At 35.8% G+C, this 12,846-nt stretch overlaps 1 long non-coding RNA gene across 2 annotated transcripts; it reads right to left on the bottom strand.

Annotated features, from left to right (window-relative positions):
- Window positions 1–10,581: 10,581 nt before the first annotated feature.
- Window positions 10,582–12,437, bottom strand: LOC149654264 (uncharacterized). 2 transcript variants are annotated; one of them, XR_016370557.1, is made up of 3 exons: window positions 12,296–12,437; window positions 11,777–12,238; window positions 10,582–11,674 (listed from the first exon to the last, which is right to left on the bottom strand). It is a non-coding gene; the product is annotated as an uncharacterized LOC149654264 (long non-coding RNA). The 2 variants fall into 2 exon arrangements; XR_016370556.1 differs by having other exon boundaries at window positions 10,582–11,648.
- Between the last annotated feature and the right edge of the window lie 409 nt (window positions 12,438–12,846).

The following is a 12,846-nucleotide window of genomic DNA, read 5'->3' as shown; positions in this document are numbered from 1 at the left end:
TTGACTTTGATTAGAAGAGGTCTACTTACCTTAAGTCAACAATAAAAGTTGGGTATCAAGATGGTAAGTGTCTTTAGGGAATTTCTAAGACTTGTATATAGCGGAGTTAGACTCAAACTCACCGCTCTATTCCTGTATTGGATTTTCAGAACGCTACGTACCAAAGAAAACAACGATTAGGGTTAGGCCTGAGTTTGGAACCTCAGAAACCTTTCTCGCTCGTTAGGGGCGTTGTATCCTTCAGGGATGCCGAGATAGGAAATAAAAGTATAGTATGGACTCGTTAGGGTATCGAAGGGTTCTACAGTCTCGAGAAAGTTCTCCTTTCGCTTTAACCTTTTGACCCGTTTGCCCGAACTGGCGGAAACAGAGGCTTCTAAATTAATCGGCCCATTAATTTCGGTCCGATTACAATTACCGAACAGCGTGGAACCCCAACTGAACTAGACTTTGGTCCCTGTCCCACCCGTTTCCCGTCAGGCGGTCCCTACTCTTAAGTCTCCCAACGGATCCTCCTATCCTCTTAGGTTTTCCCATCCTTATTTCGCTAATGCTAATTGAGCCAAGGCCTACCTACACGTCTTACGGATGCTATCCAAGGACCAGAGTGTTTAATTAGAGATTGTCTGAGAATACACGCCTACGAATTGGGATCGAGTACTTCCGAATGACGCTGGTTTGGGTTATGTATATGGAGTTGTATTGGTGTAGGCAAGTGTGCCACACTTCTGACAAGTGTCAAATTCTTCTGATAATCCTTAGTATTTTTGGGTTTTGTTTGAAGTGGTTGTGAAGAAAATTGAATTCGGGATAAGTCACAGGGTTGTTGGTAGCAAAGGGACAGTCCCTTATAACCTCAAACTTTCTACCACAGTTGCACTCCCGACCATACAAATATTTCAATTAATTTCGTTTTTTAAATAGTAGGCCAATTTTATTGAGAAATAAAAAGTAAGCAATTTAATAGAGGGTCGAAGTACAATTTGGCAAGCTGCCACGTTTTGATTTTTAACGCAGAAAGCGTGGCTTATTTCTTGTTAAATTTTCGACAGTGTAGTTCGTTTTCGAGTTCCACCATGTGCTGCATTTGGACCCATTTACATTTACGCGTACGTGTTTCGGAAAATAATAAGTTTAACTTCAGCTTTGTGTATGGTTAAACGTAACAAATCTACATTCTCCATATTCGTGTTAAGGATTAATTCGATGGGTTGCGCTCGCTAGAGGCCACATAGTCAACAAGTTGCAAGTACAAAAATCTCAATTTCTAAACTACCCTCATCTCCTCGGTATCGTATTTTACACATTTTGGGAGCTATAACGACAGTCTGACCTCATAGTATTTATGGTGCGTTAAGTTTTGCCCAGTTCGGACGCTGTCAACTTTAACGTCTTAATTCTAACCCACACTTTGACTTCGGTATATTATTGAATACTAATTTTTGTAAATGACGCGTAATACTACTAGAAGCTAGTTGCTTTGTCTCAAGGCATTACCTAAATTGTAAAAGTAAATACAGTGATTTGAGAAACAAATAAATTTTGGAGAGCAAATTGTAGTTTTCGTAGTAAGACCTTTTTGTCAGAAATGATCCTAAACTGGATATGTTTTGACCTTTAAACTGTTGCATTTTTCCCATCTCCACAACCAATTCTAATTAATTTTTATCACGCAATTATGACCTATAAAAGATTAGGTCTAAATGTGTCACACGTCGGTGCTTACAGGGGCGTGCCAACATGAGCCAAAATTTTCTACTGGAGCGGGGGCAAAATGGCCTTCGCCCCCGCTGCCCCCGTAGTTGCCACGCCCTTGGGTGCTTATAATTAAGCGAGCTTTTTATGTGAAAGAAAAGGTTTCGTGGATGTAAGTGGGATATTAACTACGGTATATTTGTCTGTGGTAATACTCATTACTCTCTGCGTCCCCTTGTTATTCTGATTTAACAAAACATTACGTTAATCACTCCACAAACCTGTCAAAAACCCGACTAAATTAAAGTTCGAACCATTTCTCAATTGCACCCTTACCAAACCCTTGCATGCGAATTCAAATACCTCTGTAACCAATCACTGACACATTATAGCAATACAAGATTTAAAACATCAAATAATTTAAATTTAAAAAAAAAAATTAAATAGAAAAAAACCAGGCACCATATGCTATTATAAAATTATACAATAACCTAAATGCTAAAATAAAATTCATAACTCATATACAACTACATAAAAACAAAATATAAATATGGTTATAATGTATAAATAATTTAGAAGCGCTCTTTAGAATGAAAATTTACTATCGATAACAGACTTCTAAAATTTAAATATTTGCTACTGCTCGTACGTAATGACCTCAACATATCTATTTTGAATGGTCTTCGTTGTACACGCACAAGTTATACTTATGTGCACGATGACAACTTTCCTACTATAATTATAATTCAATATAGTAAATTATAACAAGAAGTAATAATTACAATAATAAAACTAATAAACTAAATTGATGGTCTATAAAATCATTTAACCCACAATGTAGAAACTAGTTCTGTATTGAATTTGGTCTTGCACTCTAATAAATATTTCTAATCCGCGACTATCACGGAAAATGGTAACCAGATATTTTAGGGTTAATTCGAATTTGTTTCTATAGATTTCGCTGGGAATTAATTTTGACTACCATAGGTTTTAAAAGTTTTAAATGTTTAAAAACGCATAAAGTTTTAATATATAAAAATCGAAAATATGTTTAAAATGTAAATGAAAATAGGTGTATGTTGTTGCTTTGTCGCCTTCTATTTAAGAAATGTCTCACGTTTGCTATTGCAACGTTTGTCTCGTGTCGTGTGACACCAGAGCGGCATTATAACTGTTGATATTTCGAAGTGAATCGCTAATCGAGTTAATCTCGGAGAACAGATTTTATATCGAGACCCGTGCAAAGTGTTTCCTGGTTCTTTTTCTTCTGAAAACTTGTACAGTTTGAAGGAAGAACAAGAAAATTCTTTGCCTTAGAAGTTTAAATGTTTCGTCTGGCTTCATGCGTTCTGAATTCAGATTAACAGGAACTTCATTAAAAGCTGTTCCACATGATGAATTTAAATTAAAACCTACTAGGCTACTTAAGTTAAATCGTTGTTCCATTGCGGTGTATATTACTAACTTTCGTCTGGCTTTAAGCGTCTTGATTGCGAAAACAGTAACATCATAACAACTGTTCCACTTGCTGAGTTTTGATTAAAACCTTGGTCACTTTTTCCAATAGTTAAGATTTCCTCGCACCGTGTTGCGGCGTATATTACTAACTATTGTCTGGCTTCACGCGTCCTGGTTGCGAAAACGGTAACATAATTAAAACAGTTCCACTTGCTGAGTTTAAATTAAAATAGTAGTCACTTTTTCCAATGGTTAAGGTTTCCTCTTGCAGCATTGAAGCATATATATCTTTCGTCTGGCTTTATACGCGTTTCGAATTAACAAAAGCAGTTCCGCATACTGAGTTTAAATTAAAACCTAGGTTAAGTTTCCAATAATTAGAATTTGCTCGCAACTCGGTTTTCTAATTTTCGTCTGGGTTCACGCGTTCTACTTCCGAATTAACTATAACATAGCTGCCTGTATTTTTACTTTAAACTAAAACCTTCGATACATTTTCCCATGGGTAAGATTTAACAACTACTGAGCAACGTCGAAACGTTTTTGCAAAAAAATCTACATAAATCAACATGACTTCGCCTGAGAAGTACGTTCTTAAAATTGCAGTGAGTTTCCATTTATAAGAAGGTTTAAATGTTGTGGACCTTAACATATTTTTTGTATTAGACTCCTAATCCTTGGTCAGAGGGGCATACTCAGCATTTCTTAGCAGGAGATTTTATAGGTGGCATTGTGGAATCGGCGATGCAGTATATTTTGCTAAATTTAGTAAACGTAAGGTAATATGAAAATAAGATATCTGGGTTTCGTATAAAATCTGTAACATAGTTTTCAATCTAACTTAAAATTTCAAAATTGGTATAATTACATGGTGGGAATTACTCAAGTCTTAACGTGTTGCCATTTCATTCTGTCACGGTCTCGTTGAAAACATTTTACCGACAAAATAAATTTCAAGATGAAGAAAATATTCCGAGGTACTTGAGTGTCGCTTACGGGGTAAGTATAGTATACTGGTCATCTCTAGTAAGTAAAATAACAGAAAGTGAATCAGTGAGGAGAGTGCAGATGTCACGTGATTCACGTTGCTTTGGAACAATCGAAAAAAGAGATAAACTGCTTCCTCTCAATGGGTTATCTCTAGTATGATTTGCCTTTTCAGCTTGCGGACTTCCTTGCTCGAAGCGTTCATCCATCTTTACCACACATATTTCATTATTCACCCTCATTTCAATTTATTGAAAACAAAATAATGTCCTTCGTAACCCCAGCGAGCGAGCTGAACGTCAACGACAAAAGATTATCTCTTAGTGGGTTTGGCGGATCTATTTGGTTAACGACAATAGCCTGTCTCGTATTCCTGTCAATTTTATCGGTCTTCTTCAAGAAATTCATTCACAACCGTTGGCGAAAAGAGTTTTTGTGTTTGGAATACTTCTGGTTTTTCACATCGAACGTATTACAGAACCGTTAAGTATAAAGCTTGATATTGTGTAGACATAATTATATGCCAGATAGTATTTTTACTAGGTATTGTTAAGAATTTAGATATAATAAGGAACCAGGAATGAATATCACAGCATAACAGCTCATTTTTACTTAATCATAACCAATGAAGAGCTCTACGCTTCTTCTGGATCTCGTAAACCTACGACTGGGTTTAGGGGATAGTAAAAACATATTCTGTCAATGTAGGTCGTCTCCGAAGATGGGACCCATCCCTTGACGACTGTTGTTTCATCTTACTTTTTAAAAAAATTCGTACCATATAATGGAAGAGGTCACAAAAAAAAAACTACATTGCAAAGTGACTGTACATTTTAAAATATTCATTTTAAGGTACTAACATTCCCCTAGTAAGTTGATGCGAGTTTCATAATGTACAAATAATTAGAGTTCCAGAAAGGTGTAGAACATATTCGCGAAACTTACTTTTGATAACAATAGCCACGAACGCTGATCAGTTGAAAGTAGTAGATTTACACACGACTCACTCAAGAAATTGCCAAGAAGCGACAACTCAATTCTTACATTTTTCAGCTCCGGATGTATTTCCACGAAGAACTTCTACAAAGTTGTTGTTGTCGGGATGGTTACTGGGCACATCAGTTTTAATCAAAGCATACACGGGGAATTTGAAGAGCGAAATGATGGTTTCCAGATCTATTCGAATTAATACAATAGACGATCTTATGAAATCTTCTGGTACCAAACCAGCCATAAGAAGGAATTCGGCAATTGAAACTAAAATTATGAAACGTTATGGTTTTACTCCAGAAATGGCTCGATTAGCGACTGAGACTAAATACTACAAGGAATTTAACAGTGGCGTGTTCTCCACTTTCCCCAATGGTACCCATAAATACGCCATATTGGATGGTGTCCCGGGATTACAATCGGAAATAGTTACTAACCATCAGTTACGCAAGTACTTGGAAAACAGCGGCATTAAGGTGTACTTTGCAAAAAAAAATTATCTTTCGGAATTCGGGACGTTTTCTTTTGATAAAGCGTTACCACCGAGGATTCTGGAAAATGTTGATTACTTGTGAGTTGCGAAAAAATACTTAGACATAAAACACCAAAATGAAAAAAATATAACCGTTCGGCGAGAAACGAACGGTTATATTTTTTTCAATTTGGTGTTTTATTTCTAAGTATTGTTCATCACATGAGAAACGAAATCGACAAATGTAAAACCGGGGGTGCTTCGTTGAGCAACGGAGGGTTATACAAATAGAAAGGGGTTTGACGATTCGAAATTCGAATTGAATAAGCGCTAACAATTCCATGCTATAGCCTTTTATTTTTTCCAAGTTGGGCATGAGTCTATGGACAACATTTTGTTCTGGTAACTCGTTTTCATCTTCCTTAGAAAGTTTATTGAATAGGAAAAAAACTCTACTGTTCTATTATAATCATCAGCTTCACGCAAACTACAGACGTCATTGTAGAAAACGACTTAATTCGGCTGAAAAAGAACGTTCGATTAGATTGGAAACGGTCTTAACAAAAGCATTTCTTCCAGGTTTCTCATTAGATGAGTTTTACTGACCGTAGACCAAATGTATCATCCATAATAACTACACGTTCTTGAAATGTCTCTGTTTCTAATTTAGGACAACTCGGTTTGTGGAAACTGCTCAGGCTCATCGATGTATTATTTTCAAGAATTTAAACATAAATCGTTTTTTAGCATCGGATGAAGGAACCACCTTCAATGAAATCACCGTTACGACCATACAGGAATTATCCATTATATTTAACCTGTGGTCTTGCGGAATCGGAATCGCTTGCTTAATCTTATGCCTGGAAATGATTATCAATAAAATACTACAAAAGGAACCGAAATCCAAACAACGCGACATTCGTTGGGAAATGGAATAAAATCCCACCTTTTGCCTATAAATACAGATTACTCTTTTTCTGTAAAACATTGTAATGATCTTCGTGAACGATACTTGCGAATCTGCAAAAAGCAACACTAACTTGGGTTTAAACAATGCTAATTTAATCCTAAGTGAAACATTCTCACTTGAACTTATGTTAAACAAGCACAACTGTGTTAAGCACACGCCAAGTTTTCTAAACCGGACAGTTCACGGCATCATATAACTTGGATTGTAAATAGACGAATACCTAATGTTTGATAAGTATGTGGAATCATAACCTAAAACACTTCGCTACATATCAAATACAGTTTTAACATTGAGTTAAATTTAACAGTTCGATTTTATACGTCAGTCGGATATTTACTACGGTTTAATTGTCTATGGTAATACTCATTACTACTTTCTGCGTCCCCTTGTTATTCTGATTAACAAAATATTACGTTAATCACGCCACGAACCTTTCGACAACCCGACTAAATAACTTTGTAAACAATAATGGGTTCGAATTATATCACAATTGTACGCTTACCAAACCCTTTTATGTCAATTCAAATATATCTATAACCAATCACTAACACATTATCGTAATACAATATTTATAACATCAAATAAATTAAATTTTCAAATAGAAAGAAACATAACGGTCATAGGTCATAAACCAGGCACCATATACTATTATAAAATTATACAATATACTAAACTAAAGTCCATAACTAATGTATATAATATAAAAACAAAATATAAATATGGTTATAGTGTATAAATAATTTAAAAACGCTCTTTAGAATGAGAATTTACAAACTATAACAAACTTATAACACTTAAATAGCTGCTCGTACGTAATGACCAACATATCTATTTTGAATGGTCTTCGTTGTCTACGCACAAGTTATACTTATGTGCACGATGACAACTTTTCTACTATAATTATAAAGCAATATTATAAAATAACGAGTATCAATAATAATAATAACGATAATAATATGCTATTAAGTAGAAAGTTTATAAATATAGATCACAAGTGGAAATTCTCTCTTTTTCGATATAAAGACTTACATTTGCACCAAATACAAACTTATACGAATGCCTTTGAATGGAAAATTTGTTATTAGGTAAGATAAACGATTGTTAGATGTTGCAATCCCACGAGTTTGGGGGGATGGGAGTCGGGGACAAGGGAATTGTGTGACAGTTTTAGCGGCGCCCGCTGGTCATTATATTCCCATTCATGCAATCTAATCTACCTGTACTTCTTATACATTTTTTACCAAACGTTTAATTAAAAACGGAAAGTGCTATTTCGTTCGAATTGATTTGTTTGTTTCCAAAATCGCCATAAACCTAATGTACCGAAATGTAGCCTGGGAGAGAGAGTATTTTGCAAAAGCGAATCTAAACGGACTGACAACGCTAGCGCTACAAAGTATATTAAGTATTTCTAATCCGCGACTACCACGGAAAATGGTAACCAGTTGAAACTTCTTGACAATGTAAATATGTTAACTCAAAATATATTACCTACTTTGTTTACATAATTTAACGTACAATTAAGTGCTTTGGCGAGAAAGTTATAAACTGCTTTATGGAGACTCTAAAGCTAATTGGCATTAACTCCCTTTTCAAAAAGAATCAATATTTGTTTCTGTATATTTCGCTAGTAATAATTAAAGATATAGTAAATTATATTTTTGTATGCACGGTTTCAATTTCGACTATAATTTTAATTTGAGCTTAAATCTTGGTTATATTTTTTTCATGTGTAAAATTTCCACGAACCGCATTGCAGCTGATATTTCTAACTTTCATGTGGCTTTCCGCATCTTACTTTCGATTAAACAATTAATCAGTTCCGCATGCTTAGTTTAAATAAAACTTAGGGTAAAATAATTACTATTTACTCGCACCTCAGATACTACTTTTCATTTTGGCTTCACGCGGCTTGCTTCCGAAATAACATAGCTGCCCATATTTTAAATTTGAACTAAAACCTCGGTTACATTTTTTCATGGGTAAGATTTTCTCGAACCGCATTGAGTAGTATCTTATCAACTTCTGAGCAACGTCGAAACGTTTATATAAAAATAACTCCTTAGATTAATATGAACTCTTCAAGGAAGTTAGTTCTAAGGGTTGCAGTGAGTTTCCATTTATAAAAATGATTAAATGTTGTAGGCCTTATACATTTTTTTTTGTAATAGACAAGGTCTCGATGGTCAGAGGAGACATTTCAGAGTTTCTTAGCAGGGGATTTTACAGAAAACATTGTGATTTCGGCGATACAGTATATTTTGGTAAATTTAGTAAACGTGAGGTAACGTGAAAATAAGAGATCTGGGTTTCGTATTAAAAGAGTCGCGTAGTTTTCAATTAAACTTACTATTTTAAAATTTGTATAATTACATGGTGGGAATTTCCTAAGGCTGGTCATGGTGCCATTTGATCGTGTCTCTAAAATGTTGAAATATGTTTACCGAGGAACTAATTGGGAAAATAAGGAAAATATTCCTAGGCACGTAAGTGCCGCTGTCGGGGTAAGTTTAGTATACAAGTCATAGTTAGAACAGAGCCTCCGAAATGAACTAGGCCCATGCAAGTCGATTTTTACGTGGGGAAATATCCAGTTTCATAGAGGAAATATTTTTACCCTTTGAGTGTACGATCTGGCGCTATTATGACCGTTGCGAAGGGGGTCTTCCATAAATAATCGTTGATATTTTAGTGGCCAATTATAAAACTTTTATGAAAGAGAAAGGTTTCACCTTTAAATTAACGAAATTTTTTAGGGGCTATTCACTTTTTATTGAATCTATTGGTTAGATTGTATTAACAAAAAAAATAATTATGAGATTTTAACATCGTTGTTTTTTAGTAAAACAAAACTTCTTGAAGTTTCTAATTCACAGTTTTAAGATACCATTAGAGGATTTTTTTACCCCTTCATAACCTTTCATTTTTTAACCTTAACTTTTTTATCCTTTACTTCTTTGGAATGATTGTTTAATAAAGGTCTTCGGAAATTTTCTAAATCATTTTTTAACTTCCCGCGACCTCGGCTTCACCGCTCTACGTCTATACCTTGCCCTAATATTTTAGCAGTCAAAGGGGTCATGAGGCTGAACTTATGTTTATTTTACGGTACTAAAAGCGCCCACAAGCGGGAAAACAATGCGAAATAAATTAGTTAAAAAAATATTCTCGCTTCGCTACACGCATGGGCCTAGTTCATTTCGGAGGCTCCGGTTAGAAAGAACAAAACCGAAAGTGAATGGGTGAGGAGAGTGTAGATGACACCTGATTCACGTTGCTTCGGAACCATCGAAAAAGATATTAACTACTTCCTTGCAGTATCCTAGGGGTAATTTTGAGTAGGATTAGTAGCGTGAGTATGGATGAGTAGTATCATTTTTACCAGGATTCCACTGAGAATTGATTGATCATCAAGAATCAAAGATATTCTAAGGCTTCGAACGCCTAAAAAGCCAAACTGGGTAAACGCTCAGACTTGCCTAGCTAAAAAGAGAAATACAAAGAATCCATTGTACTGGGCACAGAATTTTTTCTTATCTTCCTTTCGAATTTTATAATTGGAACAAACTTCGCATTTTTCAGATTGCGGACGTGTTTGGTGGAAGCTTATATCCATTTTCGCCAGAATTGTTTCATTATTCACCCTCATTTCGATTTATTGAAAACAAGATAATGTCTTTCGTAAGCCCAGCGAGCGAGTTGAACATCGAGGGCAAAAGATTATCTCTTACTGGGTTTGGCGGATCTATTTGGTTAACGATTATAGTCTGTCTCGTATTCCTGTCAATATTATCGGTCATCTTCAAGAAATTCATTGGCAACCCTTGGCGGAAGGAGTTTTTGTGTTTGGAATACGTCTGGTTTTTCACATCGAACGTATTACAGAACCGTTGAGTATAAAGCTTGATATGGTGTAAACAAAGGGAGTGATATGCCAGATAACATGTTTTTCTCAGGATTATTGATTATAACTAAGAATTATGTACGATAAAGAAACAGGAATGAATAACATAGTAAAACAGTTAATCTTTATTTAATGATGACCCAATGAAATGCTCTAAGAGTACGAAAATTGTAAAGTATCCTTTGGATCTCTTAAATCGTTGCCTACGCTTAAATCTATGTTTTGATGATTGTGATTAGGGTATGGCAAAAACGTATATTCGGTTTATTTAAGTACTCTTCGAAAATGGTCCCGTCCCGTGACGGAGCCATTGACTCCTGCTATTTCTTCCTTCTTCTTTTAAAGGGCGTCACCGGAGGCTTGCGGGTGCGCTGGTCAGTTGCGTACGACTCGCTCAAGAAATTCTTACTTTTTGCAGCTCCGGATGTATTTCCGCGAAGAACTTCGACAAAGTTGTTGTTGTCGGGATGGTTACTGGGCACATCAGTTTTAATCAAAGCGTACACGGGGAATTTGAAGAGCGAAATGATGGTGTCCAAATCGATTCGAATTAATACAATAGACGATCTGTTGAAATCTCCTGGAACCAAACCAGCCATAGCAAGGAACACGTTGATTGAATCGTTATTGATGGAACCCGATGGTTTTACTCCAGAAATGGCTCGATTAGCGACTGAGGCTACGTACTACAACAAATTTGGCACTACTGAGTTCTCCTCGTTTCCCAACGGTACCCATAAATACGCCTTATTGAACGATGTCCAGGGATTACTATGGCACACAATTATTAACCTTGAATTCCGAAAGTACTTGGAAAAAAAACGACATTAAGTTGTACGTTGGAAAAAAGAATTATTATTCGGAACTCGCGACGATCCCTTTTAGTAAAAAGCTACCGCGAAGAATTCTGGAACATGTTGATTACTTGTGAGTTCATTAACATGGTTGCGTTTAGTAAAAGTAATCGCAAGCTTCGTTTAGCATATACTTAGTTCGGTTAATGTAGTGGGATAGTTCATAATACAGGCAATGTAAAAGCAGGGGTACGAAGATGGTTGACTATTTGCAATTCGCATTGAATACTAGCTAAGAGTCCCATGCAATAACCATTTCTTTTTATCAAATGGTCAATATTTTGTTCTATAAACTCGTTTTCATCTTCGTTAGAAATTCTATTGAGAGGAAAAACAGAAGGCAGCTGTTTTATTATTCTTGGTAGAAAAAGTAGTTCTCCCCCCCCCCACAATAATAAAAAAAAATTCTTTAGTTTGGTAACTGTCTCAACAAAAGGATTTCTTACTAGGGACGGTTTCGTCTCCGTTGAGTTTTGCTGAACGAACCCCAAGTGTATCATCCGAAATAACTGCACGTTCTTAAAATGTCCGTTTCTTTTATAGGACAAGTCGGTTTTTTGAAACTGCTCAGCCTCATCGATATATGATTTACTTCAATTTAAGGATTAATCGTTTCGTAGCGTCGGATGAAGGAACCACCTTCAATGAAGTCACCGTGACGACCATTCAGGAATTATCCATTATGTTTCACTTTTGGTCTTGGGGAATCGGAATCGCTTGCTTAACCTTATGCCTGGAAATGATTATCGATAAAATACTTCAAAAGGAACCGAAATCGAAACAACGCCACATTCGTTTGGAAATGGAATAAAGTTCCTCTTTTTCTCGATAAATACAGATTACTCTTTTTCTGTATTACATTATAATGATTTTCTTGGAAGACACTTGGGAATCTACAAAAAGCAGAGCTAACTTGGGTTTAAACAATGTTAATTTACCTTAATGGAAAATTATGAACCTCTCACTTGAACTAATGTTGAGTAAACCCAACTGTGTAGGGCAAATTGGATGACACACCAAGTTTTCTGTTAAAACAGACAGTTCACAGCATTATATAACTTGGATTGTAAATAGACGAATACCTAAAGTTTGATAATTATGTGAAATCTTAACCTAAAACACTTAGCTATAGCAAGATCTCATTCACGTAAAGAGAGAACGTTCGAGTCAGTCTAATCCGCTTCCATGAAGTCAGAGTTATCTTTTTTTTTCTGGGAGGGGCCTAGTTTAGGTCGGTTTAGCCATAGCCCACTCACTCTGCGCTCCCAGACGCTGCGCTGCTCGCGCTATAGCTATAGCTATAGCTATAGCGACGTGACGCGCGTGATTGAGTGGGGTATGGTTTAGCTCGCCACCTACTAACCTGAAATTACTGAATAAAATGTTTAATGGACAGGCCAGTAGCGACTCGAGAGTCGGCCTAGACAAGAAGTCGAAAGAAACTATTGGCAACAATGTTAAGTATTAGTATACGATTCAGATTAATAACATCGGATCGGCCTTATTAAAAATATAT

Source organism: Phalangium opilio, unplaced genomic scaffold (genome assembly GCF_054372755.1).
Source record: "Phalangium opilio isolate 3A_F unplaced genomic scaffold, DU_Popi_V2 ptg000079l_1, whole genome shotgun sequence".
In the NCBI taxonomy this organism is placed as follows: domain Eukaryota; kingdom Metazoa; phylum Arthropoda; class Arachnida; order Opiliones; family Phalangiidae; genus Phalangium; species Phalangium opilio.
This window is presented reverse-complemented; position numbering and strand designations above follow the sequence as displayed.